The sequence below is a fragment of the Coturnix japonica genome, chromosome 7 (assembly GCF_054131305.1).
Source record: "Coturnix japonica strain WE chromosome 7, WE-NBRP24, whole genome shotgun sequence".
NCBI classification, from domain to species: domain Eukaryota; kingdom Metazoa; phylum Chordata; class Aves; order Galliformes; family Phasianidae; genus Coturnix; species Coturnix japonica.
Genome location: NC_140669.1, coordinates 11,780,956 through 11,807,604, shown reverse-complemented (window position 1 = coordinate 11,807,604; position 26,649 = coordinate 11,780,956). Strand labels below are relative to the sequence as shown.

The window sequence follows — 26,649 nt, the reverse complement described above, 5'->3', positions numbered from 1 at the left end:
CAGCGGTAGCACCGCTGGCCTCCAGCTGAGCACACAGAGATCCTGCTCAAGTCCAGCACACACAACGACAAAACTCATCTCCCTTCCAAGAGATATAAGCTCTATAGCTCCCTGTTCCCTCCGTACTTCAAGCATGGTTTCTTCATAGTAACTCAGTGCTCTGGCCAGCTGAGTATTTCAGCTTGTTCACTGAATCACACCAGCGAGGCACGGTAAGAAATCGCGTGCATTTCTACGTCTCATTTCTAAGCAGAGGATAACTGCGCTTTTACCAGGAAAAATGTATTTTAGTACCCTCTGGTGGTGGAATTAGGAAAAGCACTTGCCATCAGCATCAGCAGGGGGAAAAAGATGCCTCATCTTTCACTAGTGAACGGAGCACTCCTATTTTCTACCAACTTCACTCGGTTACTGTAAATAATAATAAAAATATAAGTAACGTCCATATGAGATAGTAGGAATCATTTCCCTGATGTCGGATAGTTTTAAAATACTTGCCAGAGTATCCTCTAGAAATACAAGCCACCCTTTTTTTCTTCTCCCTGTGTTTTTCTGCCCACTCCTTCACCACACCACCTGTTTTCACTCTGAGCTGCAAGGAGAAGTTTTCTCTAACCTGTGCTGCTGTGATAGTTAAGAGGTAGAATGATAAACTTCTGATGAACACAGTGCTCTTTCTCACCTCTCCCACAAGAAGAGTTTCCCCAAAGCTATTAATGTGTTTTTAAACTCCACTAATCATTTCAAAATTAGGTTGCAAACAGTGGTTTTCAGAAGGAAATCTCTGTAGCACAGAGGGCATTTGCAGCAAGGTTACTAAGAATAGGATTGTGGTCTGACAGCATTCTATCATTCACATATTCACAAACACAGGGCAGGCATGCTTGCCACCAGGCATCACCAGTACTGCTCAGCTTCAATATCTGCCAGCACATCATCTGCCCAAGCACTGTGCCTTTCTGCTAAGAAGGGGCTGCCAATTTAGTCAAGAAATACCAGTAAAGTTCAATGGGATCTCCCTGCCCAGGTTCTGACAAAGCTGTCTCAGCTATCAGAGACTCCCTGGTGTGCTCACGCAGGCAGCAAGGCTGTCACTGCCACAGCAGCCTCTTCTTCTTAGGGAGGTGTCCATCAGGAAGCCAGCCCATGAAATATTTACTCTGCATTAATGTCACGCGCTGTGTGCTTTTCTCTCCCAAACCATAAAAAATGCAGTCTGCCTTGCTGCCTTCAGCTGAAGGGAATAGTTTTGCAGCCAGCTGGTTAACCTTTTCTTCCTCACCCTCTGCCTGAAGATGACTCTCTGCTGCTTTATCTCAGCTTAGGAACCTGAGTAATCTTACAGCAGCACGGTGCTTCTGTTGGATGAACTTCCTTTAGAAATCACCAGGCTGGTGCTGGATTTCTGTGAGCAATGAGTCTATGTCAGATACACCAAGGGTCTTCTATGGAAGCCTGAGTTGAACCTGAGTTATCTGGTGTATGCATAGGAAAGGCTGAGGGAAAGTGGAGATATCTGCTCTCAGGTCTTTCTAAAATGCTGTTCATTCTGTGCCCATCTTAGTGCTAGTAAGACAAGGCACCAAGCTTTGTCATTCTGCATTTCATCCTTAAAAGGTAAGTTAGTTGAAGTACCCAGGATCTGTACAGGGAATTGCTAGGTGGGATGTGGCTGGGTCTCCTGGGCCAAGCTCAATAAGCACAAAAACCACTGCAGAGAAGAGTGGACCCGGTAGGTGAAGAAGCTGAATGACTGTGCAGCAAGATGCAAGAAGTTTAAGACCAGCCAGTATTAGCAAGATAATATATTATGACCAAGAAAGGTTCCCTAAATTGTGCTCCACTAATTTCTAAACCAGTTAAAAACTTACTATCCCAGTATCTCAGGCACCTGTCTTCCAAAGGAATAAAATAAGAATTAGTGACTGTATTAAGAACCCTTAACATGTGTGAAACTGCTAGGAGCTGCAGACATGCTGAGCTCAGAAGCTATCCCCATCTCAACTACTTTGAATGAGACCTGCCCTAGTCAGGGTCAGTCTTGTGTTCCATAACCCCACACAAGTAAAGACCACCCATGTCTGGTAAGATCTCATAGCAACAGCAAAAGGGGGGAAGAGCCACCCTTTGTAAGATTAAAACATAACTAGCTGCAGATAACCATAAACTAGTTACTTCACTGGGGCTGTGCCACTGATTAGTTCTGAAACTGCTGAAAAGAAACTGTGTGTCACAAAGCAGCGGTCAAACTTCCCCCTGCTACCAGACCCAAAGCGATACTTTCAGCCAGGTATGAGCTGGAAAATCAAAAGAGATTCATCTCTATCCTAGTATGCAGCTACAAAGCTGTAAGAAAGACCGAAATGGTTCCCAGCACTGAAGCAAGCACTGAGTTAGCCAGGGGAGCACAGGTGAAGGCAGTTCACCTGTGTGACCAGAAGAAGTAGAGCCTGGCTGCACCCCTCCTAGACCCCATTTAAGGGCTGAGTGCCACTGGGGAAGGATCTCTTTGTGGGGATTGCTCCCTTTGGAGTTTTTCTGTGAGCCCATAACAGGGGGGAGAATTTTCATTTGTTTTTGATTATCCCTTTCCACCATGATAATCTTTCTAGTTATATGATCTATAGATACCATCCTAACTACGTGGCTCCGTATCTTTGTTGATTGTACACTGTGACAGATTACAGCTGATTGAACCCACTCGGTGGAACTGCACTCAGAAGAGCTGAGTGCTAGCATGGGATAGAGGCTTAGATGTCAGATTTAGCGAGGTGGAAGCAAAGCAGCCATGGTTTGTATTGAGGAATCTGCATTTCAAACAGGAAGGAAAATTCTCTTTCATCACAAACTTCAAAGTGGTTTCCAGTAGTCTCATTGACTGGCTTATTGATTCTGCCTTTTGTTCTCAGAGGACGAAAAATTCCAAGAGAGGTAGCGTGCCTTAAGAAACAAAAGGCTGTACTATGGATCTCATTTAAATTCCCCGTGATTATTCATTATTTGGCAGCTGGTTTCAAAGACAACTCTTCAGCTATTTCATATGCCTTCATTTCTAATGCTCTCCACGATTACCCTGTAAAGTCCTGATCTCTTAACTCAAAGCTTTACCCATGCAACAGAGCTCAAAGGAGCCTTTCTATGATTCTTCAGTGTTTTAACAGCAAACTGATAGGTGGCTGCAAGTACACTGTGCTCCACACCAGCCATTGCTGTGCCCCACTGCCTGTCATGCAACCTGGAGGTAGCTTGCTGTTGCATGTACAGAGCATGAAGCAATGGTGCTCTGCAGTGTGCAGGGAAAGCTTGTGTATATCTTCTCCACAGGCTCTGCAGAGTGGTGTCTGCAGCCCTGCCAGGTCTCCACCCAAAGAAGTGACATTTAGTGACATTTGTTGCTTATATGAGAAGTAGCGGAAAAATGACTAAGAAGCTTTGGTACCTTCTGTGAGTTACCTGCTGCCACTTCTTGGTTGTCAAAGACAGCTAAGTAGACTGTTTAAAGCTGTCAATAGAGAATAGTTTTGTGAAAGAGAGCTGCGGATTTCTCTCTGTTGCTGCTTTTTGAAGTAGAATTCCCTATGACAAAAACTCAAATATCTTTACAGTCTAATTAATTAAAGAAGGTTTCACACCCCAACATTCTTACCTGTTATAAACCTTCAGTTAGCAACTGAATCTTCTTTATCAGCCTTGTAATGACTTAGGAAGATACAAGAAGTCCCTAATTATTTCTACTTTGGCAATTATAGCAGTCTTCTGTCAGAACTCTGCCTTGTACTTGGGTTAGAACACCACTGCCTGGCTGGGATTTGAGTTCAAGGTCAATTCTACTTGCAGCTGGAGACAGTTTATTAAGCGAAACAGTCAGAATGACCACCTTTTATAGGATGGAAGAAGAGAGTCGTTAGACTCTGACAAACTGAAGATGACATCTGCTATTCTATATAACTATTCCCAACTCTATGAGCAGTCCTAAGAGCAAGGAAGTTCCAAAACATGAATTTCAAGTTACTATTTCTGGAAATATTGGCTGTAACTTGAGAAAAATACAAAGATTGGAAACTTTTTATCTATAATCATTCGATGGCAAGTTTAACTGCAAACCAGCAAGCCTCTGAACTGACTAACAGTGCCGCAGGGCAGTATTCACAGCTTGAAGGTGAATGCAGAGCCTTGCCAAGTGTACCAAATAGGATGAGGAATTGCGCCAGTAATTGCATAGCCTACATTTATTAGAGTGTAGCACCACCTAATGAGTAAATACTTCAACTTCAGGCACTTCACACTATAGGCAAGGAGGAAACAGCCTGGCTGGAGCTGGAGAAAGTTCAGGGCATCAGTAAGCATTAAGCTTTAATCCCCTGTCTACCTGGCTCCTGACTCTGCCCTTATAAGCAGAGAATTCAGAAAGATGAGCAAAGTGCTCTGATTCTGGGATCAAATCTGGCTTTCCAAAAATGGCAAGAATTGCCCTACAGGAAGCTTTGCTAAAAAGTTGAAAAAAGCTCTCACACCTGTGAATTAAAGCTGTAGTGTGATGATTTGGCCCAGAGAAGTGGTGGATGCCTGTCCTTCAAGGTCAGGCTGGATGGGGCTCTGAGCACCCTGACGGACCCATAGGTTTCCCTGTTCATTGCAAGGGGGTTGGACTGGATGGCCTTTAAGAGTCCATTCCAACTCAAACAATTTTATGATGAAGTAAACACTTTCTAGCTGTTTACACCTGGACACTCACAGAAGCCAGCCCTCTCTACCACCTCCTCTTGCTTCTGTTTGCAGCTGAGCATCTCACCAGACCATTGTGACTAAAGATAAGCTCCCTCTGTTCCCATACTTTGTACTCATGGCCCTTTCTTAAAGCTTAGCACTTCGGTCAAATACAGTACAAACAGATGATAAGGCCCTCTGGCATGGTTAGAAATTACCATTGTCTATGAAAGCTTTTAGTTTTTTCAAGTACTGTATTTAAGAAAAAAAGTAATTTGAAGCTGCCATCTGACCCATGACATGAAACAAAATAGGCATCAGCAACAGCTGCTTCTCAGAAGACCTCATGAGTGATGCTGTGATCAGGAAATAAGGCTTTAAGGTGAAGAGCCAGTGAGGTGTTAGGAGAAAGATGAGCCTGTGCCTCGCTCAATCAATATTGATTTTTAGGAACAATACATTTGGAAAGCAAGCCCAGCAATACCCAACCATATTCTCAGTTTTACCCTGAATAGGTATCCCTTGAGATACCAGGATGCTTTTTCAAATTGTGAAAGCTATGAAAACACACAAAACTCCATTTTCTCCCATCCCATTAGTCTTCATTCACTGCCTTTGCACAACCAGGAGCTTGGGTGTTCTGATACAGCCCAGTGAATCACTGGAGTAGCTGGAGGTGTCCCAGCCCACTCATCTTGCAGCTAACGGGGATACCTAGCTCCCATTTTGTAATATATTCCCCTTTAGGCCCCCCATATTATAACCCCCTGGTTATTATTTTTGTGATCATGAAGCAGACTCTGGATTTAGCTAGGAGACAAACAAGGATACAGGATGGGGTTTCAAGTAAATATAGAAAGTCTCAATCATAGCCGGGTCATTCTAAGTCAGCTTAACACACAGACCCCAGATAACCTCTCTGAAAGTACTGTTCTCCCTTAACAAGTGCCCTTCATAGGATGTTGACTCAGACACAAAAAGGTACTTCAAAAGAATTGCAGACTAAGGGCTTACAGGGATGTGACTCACACTGTTTGCATTACTTGGTAAGATTCAGTGACCCAAACCTGAGAGACTTTTCCCTCAAGACTCATTATGTTTGGAGGTATTAGATGTTTTAAAACGAAATAACCTCTTAAAGTGTGTGCTGAACATATCTATTAGACTAGTGTTAACACTGTGGAACATACACCCTTGTGACAAATAAAAGAGAAATCTCATCTTTGTTAAATCCAAAGTCGAGTGATTTTTAGCAGGCAGAAATTAATTAACATCCCTAGAGATCATTAGCTCTCTGTGAAGTTATCATTCCCTATATTCCTACAGCTTTAAAAAGTTTGATCCAAATTAGTACTAAGATGATCCTGGAGTCCTTCAAACATTGGATGTTTGACAGTTCATGAATTTGGGGTGGATTCTTACTGGTATTTATGTGCTTAAAGGGGCAAATCAGATATTATTTACAGCAAGATTTTATGCAACTTTTCCAACAAAGTGCAGGGACCAGGTCAAGTGGGCTACAGAATCACAGAATTGTAGGGGTTAGAAGGGACCTCTAGATATCATTGAGTCTAACCCCACTGCAAAGCAGGACCCCTGCTGCAGGCTACTCAGGTAGGCATCCAGTTGGGTTTTGAATATCTCCACAGAGGAGAATCCACAACCTCCCTGGGCAGCCTGTTCCAGTGCTCTGTCACCCCTACTATGAAGAAGCTCCTTTGCATATTGGTGCAGATTTCCTATGCTCCAGTTTATGGCCTCTTCCCCTTGTCCTGTCCCCATAGACCACTGAAAAGAGTCTAGCCATGGCCCTTTGACTCCCACACTTAAGATATTTGTAAACATCAATAAAATCACCTTTCAGCCTTCTGTTCTCAAGGCTGAACAGACCCAGGTCACACAGCCTTTTCTCATAAGAGAGATGCTCCAGGTCCTTTCCCACTTCTGTGGCCCTCCACTGGACTCTCTTCCAGGATATCCTTGTCTTGTTTGTACCAGGGAGACCAGAACTGGATACCTCACTCCAGGCGAGGTGTGACCAGAGCAGAGTAGGGGTGAAGGGTCACCTCAAGGAAGCTGATCCTCAACAAGGTCCATACAACACTCTGGACCTTGTAAATCATTGATTTTGATCACCTTATTGTGCATGTCAGTCATTGCTAACTAACAGGTAGATTACACCACTTCTGCTGAGCTCTTTTGAGGCAGTAGCTGTTCCTAGCAGCAGGTTCAATGGGTTTCAGTCATCAGAATAGAGAATATTCTGGGGCTAGATTGAAAGAAAAAAGAGAATTCAAGGGACTTGCCTATTTATTGCATGAGGAAGACCTTTAAAAAGTCTGCTTGCCCATGAAAAAAAACAGATTTTGTTAACATCTTTCAATTGACTCTTTAACAACTATCCTTAAAAACCAGGACTGTGGAAAACAACTCATCAAGCTAATATTTCAGCTAGAACAAAATCAATTGGTGGATATATAGAAAAGCAGTTAATAGAATTACCAGACTAAACAATGCACAGTACCATTTCTCACAAGCATGCTAGACCAGCCCAGACAACGGCCAGCTCACCAGCCTAAGACAGTAGGCAAATCTTTCCATGCTTACTGAAGAGTTATCTCAACAAGTCTTTTAGTGCAGTACTAAGCAAGCTTTTAAGAAGTATGAAAACTGAGCTCTTACAGAGCACACTGTTTACTTATTTCCCATTTGAGGGTCCTGCAACTTCAGCAAGTTTTTCTTTATGCTTTTCCCAAGCATCACAACCCAAGAAGCACTGCAGCAATGATTGCTGCCTCTTATTCCAGCAGCTTTCTCTACAGCCTGCGTCCTTTCAACAGGCTCATCCCAATCTTTCTCACAGCAAAATTAAACAAAACCAAGATGGGAAAACCAATAATTAAAAAAAAAAAAAAAAAGGCAAAACTCTGATCATGCAATACATATCTGAGTCTTCTAGTGCCTCTGCCTTATACAGAAAAGCAGGATCATTTCTCTCCTAGAGCTTGCTTTCCCTCATCAAGCTCCTACACCTCCCTGTGCTTTACACACCCTTCAAGAGTAACTCAAAGCAAAGCTAATGGAGATGTGATGATCTACTAAGACCTCCTTAATTAGTGTAGGATTACATAACTCATGAAAGCAATTTAATAAAATTATGAAAATCAGAGAAATACTACAGTGAAACGTATGATCTCACTATATTATTGTTTTGAAAAAGAAAGAAGTTGGGAGGTACCCTAAAAGCTGGATTAATACCTACTTCTCCCATAGCGTGTTACCTGCTCTTTCTTCAGTTCAGGTGTGCTCCCTAAGTGCCCTGCTAAGAAATGAGTCAGAGAGCACTGTGAAGCCCCATCACAAAGGGAAAGCTCACTCTAAGTGCACAGCACCTCTTCAAGAGCAGAATCGTAGCTGTGTATCTTCTCTTGAAATTTAAATATGTTCCAGACCATCACCCCCAAAGCAATTGCCCAAAACAAGTTTGAAATTCAAGTGTCTTCCAAGATACAGAAATCCAAGTTTTTATCTTGAAGAAAAAGAACTTGAGTGATCTTTTGTATAAGGCTTTTATCCTTGTCTTGCATCAAAGATAGCCTGGAATAGAAATGAATCAAAGAGACTCTTCTCATTTACAATATGGCTACAGATGCAATTGCAGATGAAATCATACAGGCACAAAATTGTGCTCATCTTAGTCTCTGTACAAGAAAATGGGATGTAAAATTAGACTAACAGCCTTTAAGAGCAGCTACAGTGAACGCAGTTCATCCCAACTGATCTTTGAAAAAGATTTTTTGTTAGAAGCTAGAAGGACTTGAAACGTTAAAATAATGCTAGGGAGACTGCAGCAGCATGTTGCAGAACACCATTGCCTTTCATACCAGCTGGGTGGGTCTATTCATTGCTCGCAATAGCTGATGGGGACTGAGGAGCAGAAATCTTTCTAGTTCTTTGAATTGCTACTGCCTGGCTTGCAGGGAAAAAAGCCAGCTCCTTGTTGCCTCTTCTGTCTGATGGCTGTGGCACTTTTCTCCTTGGTGTTATGGCTACAGTTAGTAGTAACTGCTGCAAATAACATCTTGGGCACATGGTGCAGGAGCAGTTCCACTGGAACCACATTGGAACAAAGGAAGCCTAATGCTGCCCTTGGTCATACCCTGTGCTGCTTTGATTTGGGAGTGGAAGGTTTAACTGAGGGCAGAATCTGGCTTTGCCTCTATATGAATTATTTTAAATTGTACTTTTTTCCTCAGGGTTATCACTTGTATTATCTTTAAAAGTACGTAGTAACAGAAAAAAAACCCTCCACTGTTAATTTTGTAAACTCCCCAAGCTCAGGAGGATCAAGGACTGAAATCCTATCTAAACTGAAGACGAAGTAATTGATATCTGCATTTCTTATTCTCATGCACTTTTTGCTTTATGCCTTTTCTCTTGTGTTCTTATTTAGTAAGTTCATTGCTGCACCACAGTAAATAGATGGAATGACACTGCCAGGTGCTGTATAAAGGGAAAATAATTCCTAGGCTAAATAATACGAGGTGTAGTTTTGGTAAATTGCTGCATATGCCCTTCCCTGATGGTTGTCACAAGATGTCAGGAGTTGGAGCAGAGCCTGGAGCAGCCCCTCAATCCCCTGCTCCCCCTATGCCAAGCACTGCAACAAACACTCCTTTTCCCTGAATGCTCTATTCCCCCTCAGACTGCTGTTTGCTCACTGTTCAACACCATCAGCGTTGGTGCATTTCAGAGTGTAAACCAAAGGATTGTTCTGTGCTGAATGTTAGCATATGGCTTTTGACTTCTGGTTCTCTATGAGCGATAAACTGCCAATCGGGAGGCATGCAGGGTACAAGCGTATTTTTGTCACTACCCTTACTAATCACAAAGATTAGTCCCTGCTTGGCAATTGTGACTGATGAACACACAGAACCTATTCAAATATCCTCATCCATATTCATTTCTATTTAAAGAAATTAAATTCTTGTGTAAAATAATCCTCAAATTTGCAACAAAGCTGTTTGTTTTTCTACTTAGGTGGCTTGAGTTCAAAGACATCCTGTTAAATATGCATAATTTCTTAAGAGCAAAAATTACAGCTTTTAATAGCATTTACCTTCCACTTCATGAAAATCTCTTTTAATGTCACTGGAGATCTTTGGAGCCTGGACAGGAGCTTCCTTTTCCAGCCCAGAGGGGTAGAAATGTCATCATTTGCAGAGCACAGCAGCTTTGCCAACACCCATTGGCACGCACAGTTTGGATAACAAACACTGAACACCAACAAGCATTTCTAAATCTTTACAGAACAAAATGTTAAAACAAACCACCCCAAACTGAAAGAAAATATTAATGAAGTGAAGGGGATAATTTGTCCATCCTGAATCTTTTGACTGTTGTGGAAGGAATTTATTTATTTATTTTTAAAAGAAATTGACTTTCATCAGCCATTGAATAGACATCAGAGGCAGCTGCTTTTCAGTGGTTGCCTATGAGTGGGGAGTGTGAAGGATGTGTTCTAAGCAAAGATTCATCTAATGAGGCCTCGTATTAATAAGAAAAATATCTTCAAGTCAAAGCAAATTGTTTCTAGAAGTCAAAGGCAGATGAAATTGAGAAGATGAAATAAAACCAAAAGTGAAAAGAAGATGGAGTTGACTGAACTGCTAATCAGTGTGGAAGCCCTCAGCCCTCGTTACCTGGAAAAATATAAATTGCCAGAATGACTTTCTGAAGACAATTAGAGCAGGAAACAGGAGGTGAGATGAATCAAGAGGAACACGTATGGCTGTATAGAAATATCCTATTTTAACTTACAAATAGTTCAAGTGTGTTCAACCTGTTATTTCATAACTCCAAAACCTATGATTAAAAAGATCTGAATGCTAATAAAAACAAAACAAATAAAAACCAAGAATAACTTGATACAGTTGGCCCACTTTCTGGTCTCCTAGTAATCCATCACTTCTTTTTATGGTACATACTTTTAGTCATGTTCTTTGTTTGTATGTGTATACATACACACATACATAATGTGTGTGTGTGTATACTGAACAGATTTCAAGATTTAGCTATTACCTATAGGTAATATAGATATCTGACTGGCTTGACTGTAACCACACACTAGGTAGGTTATTGTACATTAGGAACAAGGAGATCAGTATTGGGCCTCATATATATAAATTCATTATCTTGAGGAGTTCTTTCTTTAGATTGTCATTCAAAATCCCTATTGCTAAGCCAGCCACAGGTTATCCAAGGAGGCTGTGGATGCCCCATCCCTGGAGGCATTCGAGGCCAGGCTGTATGTGGATCTAAGCAGCCTGATCTGGTGGATGGCTACCCTGCACATAGCAAGGGGGTTGAAACCAGAAGGTCATTGTGGTCCTTTTCAACCCAGGCTGTCCTATGATATAAATACAGGATGATAGATTTTCAGGGTAATTTCTTGTTACAAAAAGAAAAAAAATATCATAAAATAGAAATAATAACAGAATTATCTAGACCTAAAAAGCAGCCCTAATTCTTCCAAGATGCCATCCTAACAAGCTGAGATTATTGTCATGACCTTATAAAAATGACTCAGGTTACAAAACTGCAGTAATGTGAGATCTACCTGTGATTTCCACCTTTGTCTTTGTGCGCGCAGGGAAGAATAATATGCCATCTTATGAGCAGCACATCAAAAGGAGATGGTAAATCTGCAGGCTTGTGTCTTCCAGCTGTCCTCCCAGAAGCGTGCTTTGATGTCTAACAAAGGGTCAGTTGTTGTTCCACTCTTTAATCTGGATAAATTACTAGGAGTGCCTCTTTGATCTTTTCTTATTTCTGCAAAATGTGGGGGAATTTGGAATCTTTGTAACTTCTACTGTGCAAAAGTCAGTCAAACAGAAGAACGGCAGAGATAACTTACACTGCTGCAGATGCTGCTTCTTCAGGATACCAGGGAAAACTGCAAGGGTTCAAGTCTGTGAGACAGATCATTCCCTGGTGGAGTCTCCTGAAAAATATAATGCAATCGAGAAAATCTGTTAGAATACCATTAAGCATCTATTTCCTCATTAACCTCCCTAATGTTACTATCATTTACATGGTGAGAAAGTTTTCCAGAACTCAGCATGTCAGGAGCCAGACCGCAGGAGACAACTGCACAATATTGCCATGGTCTGATTCCAAGGATGCAAAGATTGCTCATTGATGGCTAAGAAAAAAATGCTGTTTCCTCATGTCTCTCAGATGAAAACATGAGCTCTGTAGTACAAAAAGGGATATCCTCATTTGGGGTCAGGGTCTTAATACACCGGTGGAAAGCCGTGCAAGCAACGGCAGCCCGAAGTCCGCATTTATTTATTCGTCTTCGGGCTATAAGCTCTGCACGGGCTCGGCAGTGCGGCAGCAGCACCGCGCGGTGGCACCAGATAACCACGAGTGGCTGCAGTCGCCTGCAGGGCAGCACGGGAGGGGAAATCCCTGCTGCCCTCCTGCTGCAGCACGGGGTGGGCAGAAAGCTGACCAAAAAAACCCAACGGAAACCAACCATGTCCCTCCGTGTCACAGCCAGACAGGTCTTGAACGCCTCCAGGGATGGTAACTCCACCAGCTCCCTGGGCAGCCCATTCCAGTGCATCGCCCTCCCTCCCATGTTCTAACTGAGAGAGCATTTAGCGCCCAGAGGAGCATTTGGGTGATTAGGCTGGAAGGTTTGGCAGCTGGCACTCACAAGCACTAAACTAATCCTATCGATCTATTGCTAGGCAGGCTTGGAAAAAGCAAGTTCACCTCCCCAACCCACCCCCACCTCTGCGAACACAGAGATGACCAAACCACATTCAGTTTTTCTAACTTCTCATTAGCAAAAAGGTTTGCATAAAGACCTTGCTGGCTAATTTAAAGATGAAATATTTAATACTGAGTAAATTGTAGAACTGTCCATTTTGCCCAATGTACCACACATGAAACTTCTAATAACATAATGAATTGCCTTCCCCCCCGTTCACGCTATGATCTTTGTGAAGGAATCAGTTTCTAGTAGGGAGTGAAACTGGGAGAGTCAAATTCATCATGTTTTGAACATTTCAAACTAATAATGGCGGTACACAAAGTTCAGCTCTGAAGAACACAAGAGTGCTGGTGACCCTGCCTGCACACCTTGCAACTTCAGAGCCTTTCCCAGACCGAGGAAATGGCCAGCATTGTTTCTGATCCTGATGCAACATCAAAGCAGCACAAAGTCCAGTGTTACACCCCTACAGCAACAAGGTAAGGACTCCTGTTTGCAGGGTACATCGCTTTTCAAAGAGCATCACCTTCCTTCCACATCCCCACACATTTACCAGATAGGAGCAGCATGCGATTTCTGCAAGCAGAGCGGTGACAGCAGGGAGCTTGGCTCTGGTGTTGCTGTTAGTCTTGAATCCTGCATGTACCCAGCTCACTGCTTCACTGAAACTTTCCATATGTGAAGAGTGGTGGTGCTGCGTGCTCTCTCCCTGGGAAATTAGACTTGTTACTAGCAGTAACCTTTATCTCTGCATGACATCCAAGCTGCCAGGAGAGCACAGCAACCCTTTCATCCCTGTGCTCATGCCCTCCCTTGGCAAAGTGTCGATCAAGTCTGTCATGCGCTCCTTTTGCTGTAGTTCTGGCACACTTCACAGGAGGCGCAGAATTACAAGGTTTATACCATGCTCTATCACTGCAGACACTGTTTTCCTACACAACCTCCCGCATTTCTCTCCAGTTAGTGTGAAAGAACAAAAGCCCTTATCTGCTTCTGCTGGGCATGTGACTGATCCTCTCACCTTGTTTTCCTTAAATTCTTTGGTGACCCTGATTTCATACAGATCACTAAGGCCATTATGCCTCCTGTTTCAAGGCTTATCTGTCTAGCTGAAAAGCTTCTTTCATTCCTATCTTTTCCTTTTTGCTAAGCCCTAATCTACTACTTTTTTTTTTTTTTTTTAAATGTTCTTTAACATAATTCCTTTTTTTTTTTTTTTTTTTTTTTTTTTCCCTTTAATGAATGGAATTACATAAAGCAGGTATGACTAAACTTTTGTCATTCAGGAAGTTTCACTCATACATTTCTGTGCAGATAACAAATCTTCATCAGCCATACTGTAACTGGACTTTCATCCTGAGTCTGAAATGTGCTCCATCCAAACTACAATGAACTCATTTTAATTTTGATCCCCTTGCTTCACTCTCTAGTTTTCATTATGTTAAAAGGAAGGAAAGTTCATCCAAACAACTTAAATTCTGCAAAGCCAGACCTGTCTGAGTGCTAAAGTGGCTGACTCAGAGTTTGAAATAGAACAAAACTATCCTGAAATTTCGGTGTGATAAGGAAGCCTTAAATAAAGTTACAGTAGATTGATAGCATGCTTATTTACACTGCATGCCTCTGATGTCTATCTATATGCAGAATAGAAACCACAGTTGGTAAAAAGGCCTCATCCAGCTGTGTGATGGGAGGCTCATCATCTCACAGACAGACACTTCAGGTGCTTCTTTTCCCTGTTGCAGAAAATCTTGCACAGGCTGTCAGATAAATGGCTCTTAGAATATCATTTCCCCACCTCTCACCCCCCAAACAGACCTGAGAACAGTGTTTCAATAGATCTGATAAGAAATACACATTCTGATTTGTCCTTTCTGGCACATCTCGCCTTGGAAATTATGCTTCATTAAGAGAGTCACACTTCCTTGAAGGTAAAGCTTCAAATGCAAGAAGCTGATACTACTAACATTCCTGAGCAAATCCGCAACAAAAGAAAAATATCAGAGATACAGCTCAGCTTCAACTGCTCATAGTCTGGATTTCATAAACTCTTCAAATAATTTGCTATTTTAAAGACCCTACTCTTGAACCAAATAAGATTCAGGACTCATTTTTCATGGATGTAAAGAATCCAGCCCAAAAAGTTACACAGTAAAGCAAATCCCTTAAGGAAATCATCTTCAGAAATGACTTTTGTGACTTCCGTATGCCTGGAATTAGCAGAGCACCTTCAAATATGGAAACATCAGCCAAGGCACAAGGACAGAATATCCCATAGAAACATGCACAGGATGGCTCTGTCTTGAGTAGAAAACTCTTGTGGGAAACTGATATCTTGGTAGGAAGTGGCCATCCCCACCTGATTTCCACACCTCCAGAAGCCAACCAGGAGATTTCCTTGGCCCCACTGCATGAAGAAACAAGTGATTTTTCACCTCTACATCTCTAGTAACTTGACTTCAACAACCATCAGAACAGGCTGCCCAGAGAAGCTGGGCAACCCCAACCTCAACCCCGGATGTATTCAAGGCCAGGTGGAATGGGGCTCTGGGCAGCCTGAGCTGGTGTGTTGGAGCTCAACAATCACCTAAATAATCAAACAAGTCCCTTCCAACCTAAGCCACTCTACGGTTCTGTGCAGGTCAGGTTCAGTGCATTAATTTCCCAATCACACAGGCAAAAGTTTCCTTCCTACTTTTTGCTGTGCCTCTCTCAGAACAGACTTCTTGGAATATAACAAGAATTAGTACAATTACTGGGACTGCTGCTTTTCCAGCCACCAAAGAAAATCCAAGATAGGTTCTTTCCTCTTTCTCTTCAGTCTATATTGATCATCAATTCTGGAAAGCTTTGGTGGGAATTAGGTAGGAAAATGTCACACATTTGTGTGTGACAACCGGGGAAGATTTAGGTAGATAAGGAGATGTGGAGAGGGAAAACTCAGAAAGCATAACAAAACTCACCCAGTGCAGAAATAGTAAGAGATTGATTATTTCTTTAATGAAAAAGATTGCATTTACTGTCCAAGATCATCGTGTTTCTGGGCTAGAGAGGAGCATCCTATTTTTAGGACCACAGACTGATTTTCTGTTAGCTCAACAGGAGGTCTGTTGGGAGAACTGCTGAGACAGAAAAATAAAAATAACCAAACTTGCTTTAAAATCTCACGAGTTCCAGGACTTGATTCGTCATATTCATCTGCATGCAGTCAGTCACACTTCATTCTGACATATCTCTTCATTTGATCTCTTGCTCACTCTGGAAGTCGTGTCTCTGCTTTCTGCCTGTGAGCTGGGCTCAGATGCCTTCAAGACCCTGTCTTTATGCCATTTTCTGTTACGAATTTATCTGCTCTGGTTCAGGGGACTGCAAGGTACAACAAAGCTCTGCAATTTCAGATGTTATAGTCTAAATAAGATGTCACCATTATATGGCAGAGTGACATCTATGCAGAGCAGGGCTGAGATATACAAAAAGAGCTGAAAATAACCCCCATTCACCCGTGTGTATCAGATCTGAGGCATCAATTCCTGGAAACCTTTCAGGGCACTGCTGTAACAACCTGCTTCCCTCCGCCTGCTCCAGCAAAAAACGTGTAAGCAGAACTTTGCTGGCAATGAATATCACTGTGCTGCTTTAAGCCTCAAGCCAGTGCTGTAAAGGTCAGTGTAAATAGCTCCTTAGTTACCCCTCAAAGACTTCAATAAAGCACTGCAATAATGAAGTTGCTTTCATTTGTAGCCCTTCCTCTGAGAAACCCAGGCCAATGAACAATGTACCAGACTGCTGTAGAACAGAAATATCACTGATACTTTGCAAAAAAGATGACATCCTGGTGGTTTTAAAACAACCTCAAGTCCTTCCATGGTGACACCCCCTCAGCTCTGCTCCTTCGGGCTTCAAAAACAAAACCAAACAAAATGGGGAGCGGTGGGGGCAAAAAAGAATGGTGCAAGACTTTGTAACATCTTTAAGGAGTGAAAAGCTCTTCCTTTCAGCATAAAGGAAAAGCAACAAGCCAAGGAAAGGCTGACTCTACACAGTAAGGCCAAGAGATCCATGCTAATTTTGTATTGCTGTGCTGAGTTTTAGTCTTCTGAATAGCTGTTTTGTTTTAAGCTTCATTTATGAGATTACTGTATTTATGACCCAATCAGTGACTATGACCCATTAAACTAATACTCAGCATTAGTTGCTGAAAGAAATTTGGGAAGATAGCCAAGGAGCAGTTTAAAGTGACGCAAAGGCCCAGGCAGTCACTTACTCGACTCCAAAGTGCCAATTAAGTAAGAACAAAAGACATCCTATTTTGCAAAGGACAGAGACTGGGGAAACACCTCAAGCCTTCCTAACTGAGGGAGTGCCAACACAGAAGATGCATCAGGTTTTTGTTCTTTAAGGTTATGCAAATTAACTGACCCTCAGACTCAACATGAATATTTAACACTGAGCATTTTGTATCTGGAACTGAAATAGAGGAACATACAGAAGGCTGGTGTGTATTAATGTGAAGAGATAAGTATCAAGCAAAACTAGCTCTTTCACGTTGCTGGTTACTCCTGTTTTTAGCTGCAAAGTTTTACTGGAAGATGTAATTTAGATGCTGCCAATTCTAACCCATGCCAGAGAATAGAATGCCTGATATTTGCAAAATAAAAATTAGCATCAAAAGCAGAAAATGGTGTTAGCATAGCATTAAAATAGTTGCTGTGATAGCATCCTCCTATACCCTCCAAATGTGGAAATCCTAGTCTATAAATGTACAGTAGGCATCGTGTTATGAAACAGTATGGTAAAGTTCAAGTGTTTTGGAAAACACTATTTCTGCAGACTGGAAAGCTCCTCAGAACTCCAAATAGAGACCATTACATCAGACTTAGCACTCCAACAGCTAAATTCCATTAGAGATTTGGGGCACAGCACTCAAAGACGCCTCCATCAGATGGAAGGTACAGCACGACAACTGAAGCAAAGAAGTAGATGCTTCACTCCACACTCTTCCAGTTTTGACCCACTCACTTTCTCAATCTTGGCTTCTTTTGTGATCAAACACGATCTTTCAAAATACTTTTAAAAGATGATTTTTTTCTTGTAAACTTAAGTTTCAAAAACCCGCAGTAAAACATTGACCTTGCATAGCGTTTAATAGTACTGGAAGACAAATTTGCAAAGGACTGATTCCACAAAAGTTAATAATGAGAAGAATTATTCCCAACTCTGACAGCAGTGCTAAAGTAGGCTTCATTAATGGTGCTGACTGTGATTAATGGAGTTAACAAAACTAATGAGGTTTATTTACTTCAATGTGTGTAATATTAGTTGTGGGCTTCCCAAGCAGCAGAATGATGGTAATATCTAACTACATTTCATATGTACAAAGTGATTAAAAAAACATTTGAAATATCTCTTAAGGAAAGAGGAGAAGATGAATGATCTACTTTAAGTAAAAGGAAGTAAATGAGAACAAATAAGTGGAGCTGGGTAAATAACTTGGAATGAATATTTTATATACTTAGCCCTACTTCCTCCCCCCCCCCCCCCCCATGAGATCCACAGAACTGAAGATATTTACGCAAACCTGTTTATCATAGGAACTTGATAGATTAAAAAAACCAAACAACAAAAACTACATAACAGTGGAACTCAGGCTTCCTAGTGAAGGAGTAATTGACAAGGGAAGCCATGCAGTGGTATTTCTGTTCTCTCATTAGCTAAACAGAAAAATTCCAGTACCAGCACCACTAATTCTCCACTTGGAAATAAACACTAAGAATTATCACTGTTTGACAATCCTTCTGCTCAAGGGTATTTGCCAATACATAAAAGACAGACTGTATTTCTTTTCAAGTCTGTCTATGTTAAAAGGGTCAACTCTAGGATGTAATCAAATTCTACCTCCTGGTCAGTTGAAATATATCCAATAAGTCCCTTTTCTGTGTAGCTCAATCCCTCTTTGGAATCTGCAGTTCCATTGAATTGCCTCCTGACATATGTTGCTGTGTATCTGGAGCTTTCACTCATTCTTCAAGCCTCCAGCTAGATCAGGCCACTGCCAGCAGTGTCTGTAGTCTCTGTTCTGTATCTCATTTCCTAAATCCTCTACACAAATAAATCAAAGGAGATCTGGAAGGAAAACAAATATGCAGACTGATCCTTTGAATAGCTCATCAAGCCAACCTGAGATACACTAATGCAGCGCTTGAGGGAAAAAGAAAGTCTTAAAATCCCATGGAGAACCTCCAAAACAACCCTAAATACCAATATAAAAGCAGAGAGTCTACAGGCTAATGCACGAATCTTCCCCCTCAAGGTGACCCTAACGATAGTTCTTGTGGTTACAGCAGTTTTCTTGGATGAAATAAGCTATAGGAGCAAAATTCTGGGGGAAAAAACACTGGCTGAGGCCTACATGAAGCTGAACATTTTTCTTTGCCAGTGATGTTAGTAAATGTTAATGTCTACATCATCTCTCAGGCACTTGGCTCAATAGATGTACAAACAATGAAGGTAAACAAAAAAGCTCCTCTGAACACTCACCTACACGAACCTTGTAAATTCACTAGTTCCAAGTGCATGAAACCCATATGGCAGGAGGATTTAAAAGGTACACAGAGATGTCAATAGCAGAAAACAGAAAAGTAGTCCACACAGAAAATGCCGTATGTCATTTACAGGTGCAAATCAGCATATACCAGTAAATGATGAAGTACTGCACTTGGAGAAAAGGAACAAGAACAAATAGAAAACAATAACAAAATCATAGCTTAACTACATCAAATTTGTCTTGTTTGTGCTCACTGTATTCTGGTTTATCCATTCTAAACCACTGCCTCTCTAATAATAGAAATACCATGGTCAGTATGCACTCCTGCTTTTGTTTAGGTAGACTGAAACAAGTTTTCTGAGCTCTGCTGATGGCTGAGATAAGATCACTCAGCCTGTTCCTGCAGAGCAGCACCCACACTACTCACGGTAAGGCTTTTCCCTGTAGCCCCATAATAGGAAACTGGATGTTCCTGGTATTGCAGGCCCTGTCGTTTTGATGAGCACTTGAGAAAGACCTAACAGTGTTTCATCTGAAGGAACACACTGAAGAACTGTGTTGCATGCTGTACAGATGCTTCAAGGAATTTACAGGAACTTAATCTCACTAAATTCTTACAAGATCCTACAAACTGCACACTGGAGTCATCTCTGCTGGCAGCCTTTTATATTAAAAATACATCTTTGCAGAAATCATGCATTTGAATTCTTAATCACATGAATAGACTGATCTTTTTTTCAAAGCAGTGCCAAATCTCCATCCTTACAGACCACACACACCAGAGGCAGGCAGTGCAATAGGACACTAAATCACAGCACGTGAAGCTCTGCTGTCCTTTCTAGTGGATGGGTTTAAATGTCAGTGACAGTTTGTTCTAAGTTGTCAAAGGGACACTGATTATAGGAAGAATGAATGTGCTGACAGAAGTTACTGAAAGTCCTAGAAACTTGGATGAAAGTTTTGTCCATGTTCTCCTGCTGGCAGCTGTCAAAGCTTCTGTTCCTGCTATAACTGAACTGAAAAGAAAAGAATGTCGTAGCATCTGTAGTAAAAATGGTTCTCTAATGGAAGAGGACGAGGAGGTGCCTTGTTAAGTGAAGCTTTTCTGATTGGGCATAATCTTCTGCTTGTTTTGCACAAGGAGAAATGAACCCTCCAGGTGCATCTCAGGTACAGCAGAGTCTTAAAATGCTTGGGACATCCTTCTGCATGCAGATTTTAAGTGGGTCAGTGATAAGCATCTTTTGATGCTTCTAAGCAAATACTTTGAAGAGCACAATCCACTGGACTGCACCCAAGCCTTATTAATTTGGCACTATGGCTGTAGCTAATATGTTTTGAGCTGATAGCAGTGGTCGATACTGAGCTCTTGAAAATTTGCCATCATTGACTTGCCCAAGGTCACAGTGGAGGTCAGTGGTAGACTCAGATCCTAAAATGATTTGATCCTGGCTATTAACCAAAAGTATATTCTCTTTCATTAGACATATAGTGCTGAGTCCACAGGAGGTATGCAAGATAAAACCTGAGGCAGAGGATCCCTTTTTGGATCTGGTTATCACTAGCAGAAAATGAAATAGGTAGGTATATACAGAATCTTCTATTTCCTCTTAATGTTTCAGCTCATTAAATGAGAGGAACCTGGAAAAACCTGCCGTAGGCCATGTCTTTTAGGTCTGCAGAAGGAAAAAACCCTTATAGCTTTTAATGAGCTCATGAGATTTTATCCTCTGTTACCACTAAATCCATCACTTTGCAACAATGAAGATAATTTATGGCTGCCTCAATTGTTTCTTTTATTTATAGGACAGTTTTAGTATGGAATTTAATCAAAGAGATTAAATGTCATACTACCTATTACCTTGCTGTTAAGATATTAATCCTATAGAAAGGCATATCAAACTCCGGATTAATCTAAAGGGAAAGAAATATGATAGCAATGTAATTGCTTTAGGATTCATGATTTTTTAACTTATTTAATCGGGGCAGAAGTTGAGATGTCACTGCCTCTTGCAACATACTTGTTTTTCAGAATTAGAAATGGATATGACTGTAGGTAGAGTTAGGTCTTGATTTAACAAAGTGCTTAGCATATACTTACCTTTAATGTGCCTGCCTTGACTTCAGTGAGACTTATGCATGTGTTTAAGAACTGCATAAGAGAGGATTAAATCACCTGCTTAATTTTAAGCACCTACTTAAGTGTTTTTTGTTAGGTAGGGCTTCAGTAAGCTATGTTACCCATTTGATGTGTTTGCCACTTAATAGTATCGTTTTAAAACTAAGAAAAGGGAATAAATATGCTGCCTATATTTATATTGCACATTCTATACAAAATGGTTTCCCAAAGCCCTTTATGAACCATAAACAGAACCACATTTCAGCAGTTGATTTCAAAGCCTCTTCTATTGTAAGAACACAAGATCAAGAAGCATGGTGAGACAGACAGCAAAAACAGACATTCAACATACGCCTTCAGGAACTGTTGAAATTTCAGAGAGGAAAAAGAAATCTGTGACCACAGCAGCAAAGGAAGGTGGTGTTAACTTGTATTTTCCATCTACTGATGCACTTTTTTTCTTTTCTGAATCAAATTAGCCTACTAGTTGTGGTAGAAGCTGTTTGCTATCACTGATCACAGTGATCATTGCGTTATTAGGAATAAAAATGACATCGTAGTTGCACTTACATTACAACTACAACATTCTTCCCTGAGAAGGGGGTAAACGTTATCCGAACTGGACTGTCCTTGTCAGTGCTCCAACCACTGCTGACATCAGCTAGGTTGGACCTGGCTGAAGTAGTCAAAGAAGTGAGCAACTAGCTCCCTATTTGCAATTCCTCTTGTCCCTCCCTTCACTGATCACAGAGGTTTTCTAGGATACAGCACCAACAGATTCCTGGCATTACCTTGACTTTCCAGTCTCATTAGGGCAGTGAGTACAGGGACTATCTTTCCATGTCATTCATGAAATGCACAAAAAGCCTCAACAAGAAAACATCATCTGGCAACAATGAAATATTCAAGCATGTTTGCAGATGACAGTGCCTGTTTCTGATGGGAGAAGATTGTTTGAGAGAAGTTATTTGCACAAACCAGTGAATGATTGATGTGAGGCCAATAAAAGATTGATGTGTGAAAATGCAGAGCACATCTGCCCTAATTGAAACTCCTGGGTTCCTTGGGATTACAAGAGGGAAAATAATTCCTGCCCATGAGATTCATCCTGTCCTCCAGAAAATATCTAATCACTCCTTCTACTTATTTTCATGCTGATAGCCCCTCAATGCCTCCTCCAAGACTATCGTAGAGTTAAAACCTCACACACTGAGGGCCCTGTAGGGAGTCAGGAGCAGAGCAGTCATGGAGAAGGAAAGCAGTAGATTGAGGCTGACTGGTACAGTAATCCAGGGCTTCTTTTTTTTCTTGTGTGTGCTGAAGTTCAAAATGCTCCCTTCAGCACTGCCACCTCCTCCCACTGACCATCCCTGTAATAGGGCACTATCAACACCCTTTCCAGTGGGCAGCACCTACAAGGCTATCAACAGTACTAGGAAATACTAGTGAACCTGCTCAAAAGCATGAAATTATAAGCATTAACTCTCAGCCAGGGTTCACCAGTAGTTCACCAAGTTCCTTGCAGCCAGGAGCTAATTAAAGAGAGCAGAGTGTTTAAAGAATTCTTATAATCATGTTTTCCTGCTAACTCCATTGGTGGCACAGCAATTAAGTACTAGCTACCGAGTATATAATAATGCTGCAACAATAGGAATGAACTGAATCATGAGAAATCTTCAGTATCATCCTGGAATAGATTTGTTTGCTAGTATCACTAATTTCGTCCATCCTCTGAGAAGGGGAAATAGATGGCAAAATACATGGCTCTGAAGCCTGAAAAGCAGCTGTTAATCCCCAAGGAGGAGATCCATGAAGTCAGACTGGATTCTAATTTAGAATTAACTCATTCCTCTCCCCCCAAGATTAGCCTATGAATAAAGTGTTTTTACAGCCATTAAGTGTCATAAGGCAGCTATTCACACGTACTCTTCTAGCAGAATAGAAACAGGGTGACCAAAAGGACTAAATCTTCACTCATTCGCTACATGCACCTTACACAGTGATCGAGGTACAAAAAAAGAGATTGAGTGATTTGCTGTCTGCCAAACTCAGTCTGGACACTGAGCAACCACTGCTCCAATCTTGCAGCTCAGTAGAAGCTGCATTTATTTGAATAGCTACATAATCGAAAGGGACTTCTTTCCCTCCTGCTAGCCCTGCTTTGAGCACGAAGGTTGGACCAGAGTCCTGCAGGCTGTCTTTCCAACCTCAGTAACCCCACACCACCCATGATAAATGTCCTTCCTCCAGCCTTTAATACACAGATCCATTCCCATCAACTTCCAGAGACCCCTCAGCTTGGCCTATCTCAAGAGAGCTCCGCCTTTGATTTCCCTGTGCTTCTGCCCCCTAATTTCACATGTCAGCCAGAAGATGTATTTCCAGTGTCCCTGAAGGACTTGGGATAAAGAGGTGTAGCTGTTGCAAAGGCTGTGCTTGTATGAAGACTTTTGCAAGATGTGAGCTATCCCTGCTCTTCCATTAAGAAAATATCATTTACACATTAGGACTATTATGTCCTGATTTTACACAACTGCACACAAGGAAGAACAATCATTGTAATGTTTGCTCCTTATATTGGACTGTGAGGAGGTGTATAACTAGGCTGAGAGCTGTATTATACAACTGATCTTCATGACCCCACAGTCAGCCAAGTTTCCTATTACAAGCATTCAGAAGTTTATACCCTGACTATAAAAGTTCAGTCTAAGCTGAAAGTTGATATAAAAGACCATAATTCCAGAGACAATCTGTTTTAAAATTTGAAAATAGCTTGCAACACACTTCAATAACATTTGTCATAGAAAAGCCAAAGAGTTTTAACAGTCTCTTCATCCTCAGTGGAAACAGTTACCAGTGGAACCATCTTCCTAATAGGCATAAAGTGAAGCAGTTTAATGGAGCTTTCAGTTTCATCAGCAGAGGAAAAGTTTTGTGCCCATTCTTGCAAACTGTTGGAAGGAAATAATCTAATTGACTACTTCTGCGATAAGGCTTTCCAAGCTTTCAGTCCTTATAAGCTACTTCTGAAGATTTTAAATTCAGAACCAGTTCTAAATTGTACACACTGCTAACACAAGAAAAGATCCAAATTAATAGAATATTGAAGTGCTTTTAAAAAGTGATAGGTATGGAATAGGGGATATTTAAGTGAAAATTATCCTCTAGTCTTTTTCCCCCTCAGTTGCAAGTTTCCAGCCTCTAAAAAATTATCTCAGTTCAAACACTTAAGTCAGGTCTTTTCCCTTCCACTTTCTGATTTCTGTTCAGCTTATCTGATCACTGAACTCTTGTATTGCTGGCCCTGTCTTCTGCACAGATGAATGTCACTTGAAGCATGAGCAGAATACAGTTAACCACTGTTAACCTCAGCTCAACAACAACAAAATGCTTTTCAGCAGCATATGTCAGAAAAAATATAATAGTAAACCATCAATAAACCAAAGCCTGATAAAGAAAGGAAGGAGGGTGAACTGCAACTTGTTGCTCTGGATGTGAATGCCCAGACCTAACAGGCTCACAATAAATAACTCCAGGAACAGAACAGGCTCAGACTGAAGTAAATGCAGGCCTGCCTGGAGGATTTGCATTGGAGCAAGACAGTATTTCAGAAGTAATCAGTTCACTTTTGATTACTTCATTCTAAATTCTCACCCTACAGCTCCTGTGAAGGAAATCCTCCTTGAAAGAAACAACCCAGAACAAAGCTGCGATGATCTAAGCTGTATTTAGATCACTGAAACGAGAAAGATGTTTAGGAGCACCAGCTTTCCCTGTCTGTTACTCACATGTGTAGCTCCCACAGAAAGAAGCAAGAGCTGCGTGCACAGCTGACAAGATAATCCCTCCATAAAATCCTCCTAACCTGACGAATAACCCCCTCTCTCAGGAAGAAGCATTGTTTCTTCCTTGTTTTGGACCAATGAATGTTGATTTTGATACAGATCTTAATATGACCCAGTCACGAGCCAGGTGAAACTCTCATTTATTTTTCTATCTATACACATAAAAGGCAGAATTAACACCTTCCTGAGACCTAATGACCCACAAGGTAAGTGGGAGGAAAGGGAAAGAAGTATGATTAATCTCCCACTGTTTTCCATAGCCTCATTCTTTACAGAGAAATGCCTCTGTGAGCATGAGAGCTTTATAGATTATATTGTCATCCAGCATCTCAGTATGTACATCCCCAGCCCCTATGGGGAATTCTAAGGCTCTCCTAAAGTTTTATTCACTGCAGCATGCTGTGCTGTTTCACACAGTATTTCCACCTGCGCTCACACAGATCAGTGAGGGCTCGAGGCTGGCAGCACAGCAAGAGGAACATGATAAACCCCCCAGGAGGGATTTGAATTCCCTCTTCTGTGCTTTGTCATAAGGGTGCAAGCTTGGCTCCCTCCAACCTGCTGTTCGTTCTGGGGTATGGAGTTGGCTCAGCAGCACTGTCTGATGGGGCAGCCCAGCTGGCTCTCCGTATGGCTGAGGCACGCAGTCTGCTGTAGGCTCTGATAGTTTGTAAGACTGACAGAGACTGGTAGCCATTTGACATATAAAATATGCAAAGGGAGGTGATCTCACTGCTTTCTGACTCTTCAGGCCCTGAAGATACTTATACTGAGCACTCCTATCTTCAGTCCCTTCCCAAGATTAAATAAAAATAAAAGGAGCACTTTGCAGCAATTGGCATCATCTTTCTGCAGCGTAAGCTTTAAAACATGCAGGGAACAAACTGTCTCCAAAGATTAGAGCCCTTTGTTATTTACTTAAAAAGAACTCTTTTTCTCTGGTGTTTTTCCTACTCCTTTAATGAGAATTATTTCTGAGTGTCATCACACACTTAAGGGCATATCTGTGCTGCTCAGTGGTACAGCCTCACAGCAGGTAGCAATGACTGAAAACAAGGAGCACATGCCTTGCCTCTTAGACCAGGCAAAATCAGTGGTGATCTCAGCACAGCTCCTGTTAGCACTCTAACATCTCTAAATACACCCAGAAAGGGACTCCTATGTCAAGTTCTTCCAGAGCTCTTGTCTGAGACACAGCTTTGAAAGGGCCTGTACTCCAATTTTGGCTCAAACCCAGGAGAAGACAAACGTGGTACTTAGTAAAAGTCATGAGATAACAATCAGAGACTGGCACACAGCAAGAACTGCTGTCCTTAGCTTCATGTCCTGACTATATCTTAACTGAATGCTAAGTGGCTGTACACAACCTTTTCTCTCCTTGAATTCTTACCTGAGAGATGAGAAAGCCATGGGTAGTTCCATGATTTCCTTCTGTTCATCCTCTGGGATGGACACTGCTGAATACCTCTTCCTCACTGCAGACAGTGACAACCAAGTCCACCCTGAAAACAAAATCAGTAGCAGGACTAAGAGAAAACAAACTCATAAGATAGACTGAGAAAAGGGTAATCTCACTGACATGAACTTAAACACACCTGTTTGGCCCAGGTGAGGCTGGTCAGAGTCAATAAGGTCTACTAGTGCTCTCAGG

General features: G+C 41.5%; 1 long non-coding RNA gene across 1 annotated transcript; it reads right to left on the bottom strand.

Annotated features, from left to right (window-relative positions):
* Positions 1–1,660: 1,660 nt before the first annotated feature.
* On the bottom strand, positions 1,661–26,504 carry LOC107316767 (uncharacterized). The gene is made up of 3 exons (XR_001556573.3): positions 26,389–26,504; positions 11,624–11,710; positions 1,661–11,538 (listed from the first exon to the last, which is right to left on the bottom strand). It is a non-coding gene; the product is annotated as an uncharacterized LOC107316767 (long non-coding RNA).
* Positions 26,505–26,649: the final 145 nt, after the last annotated feature.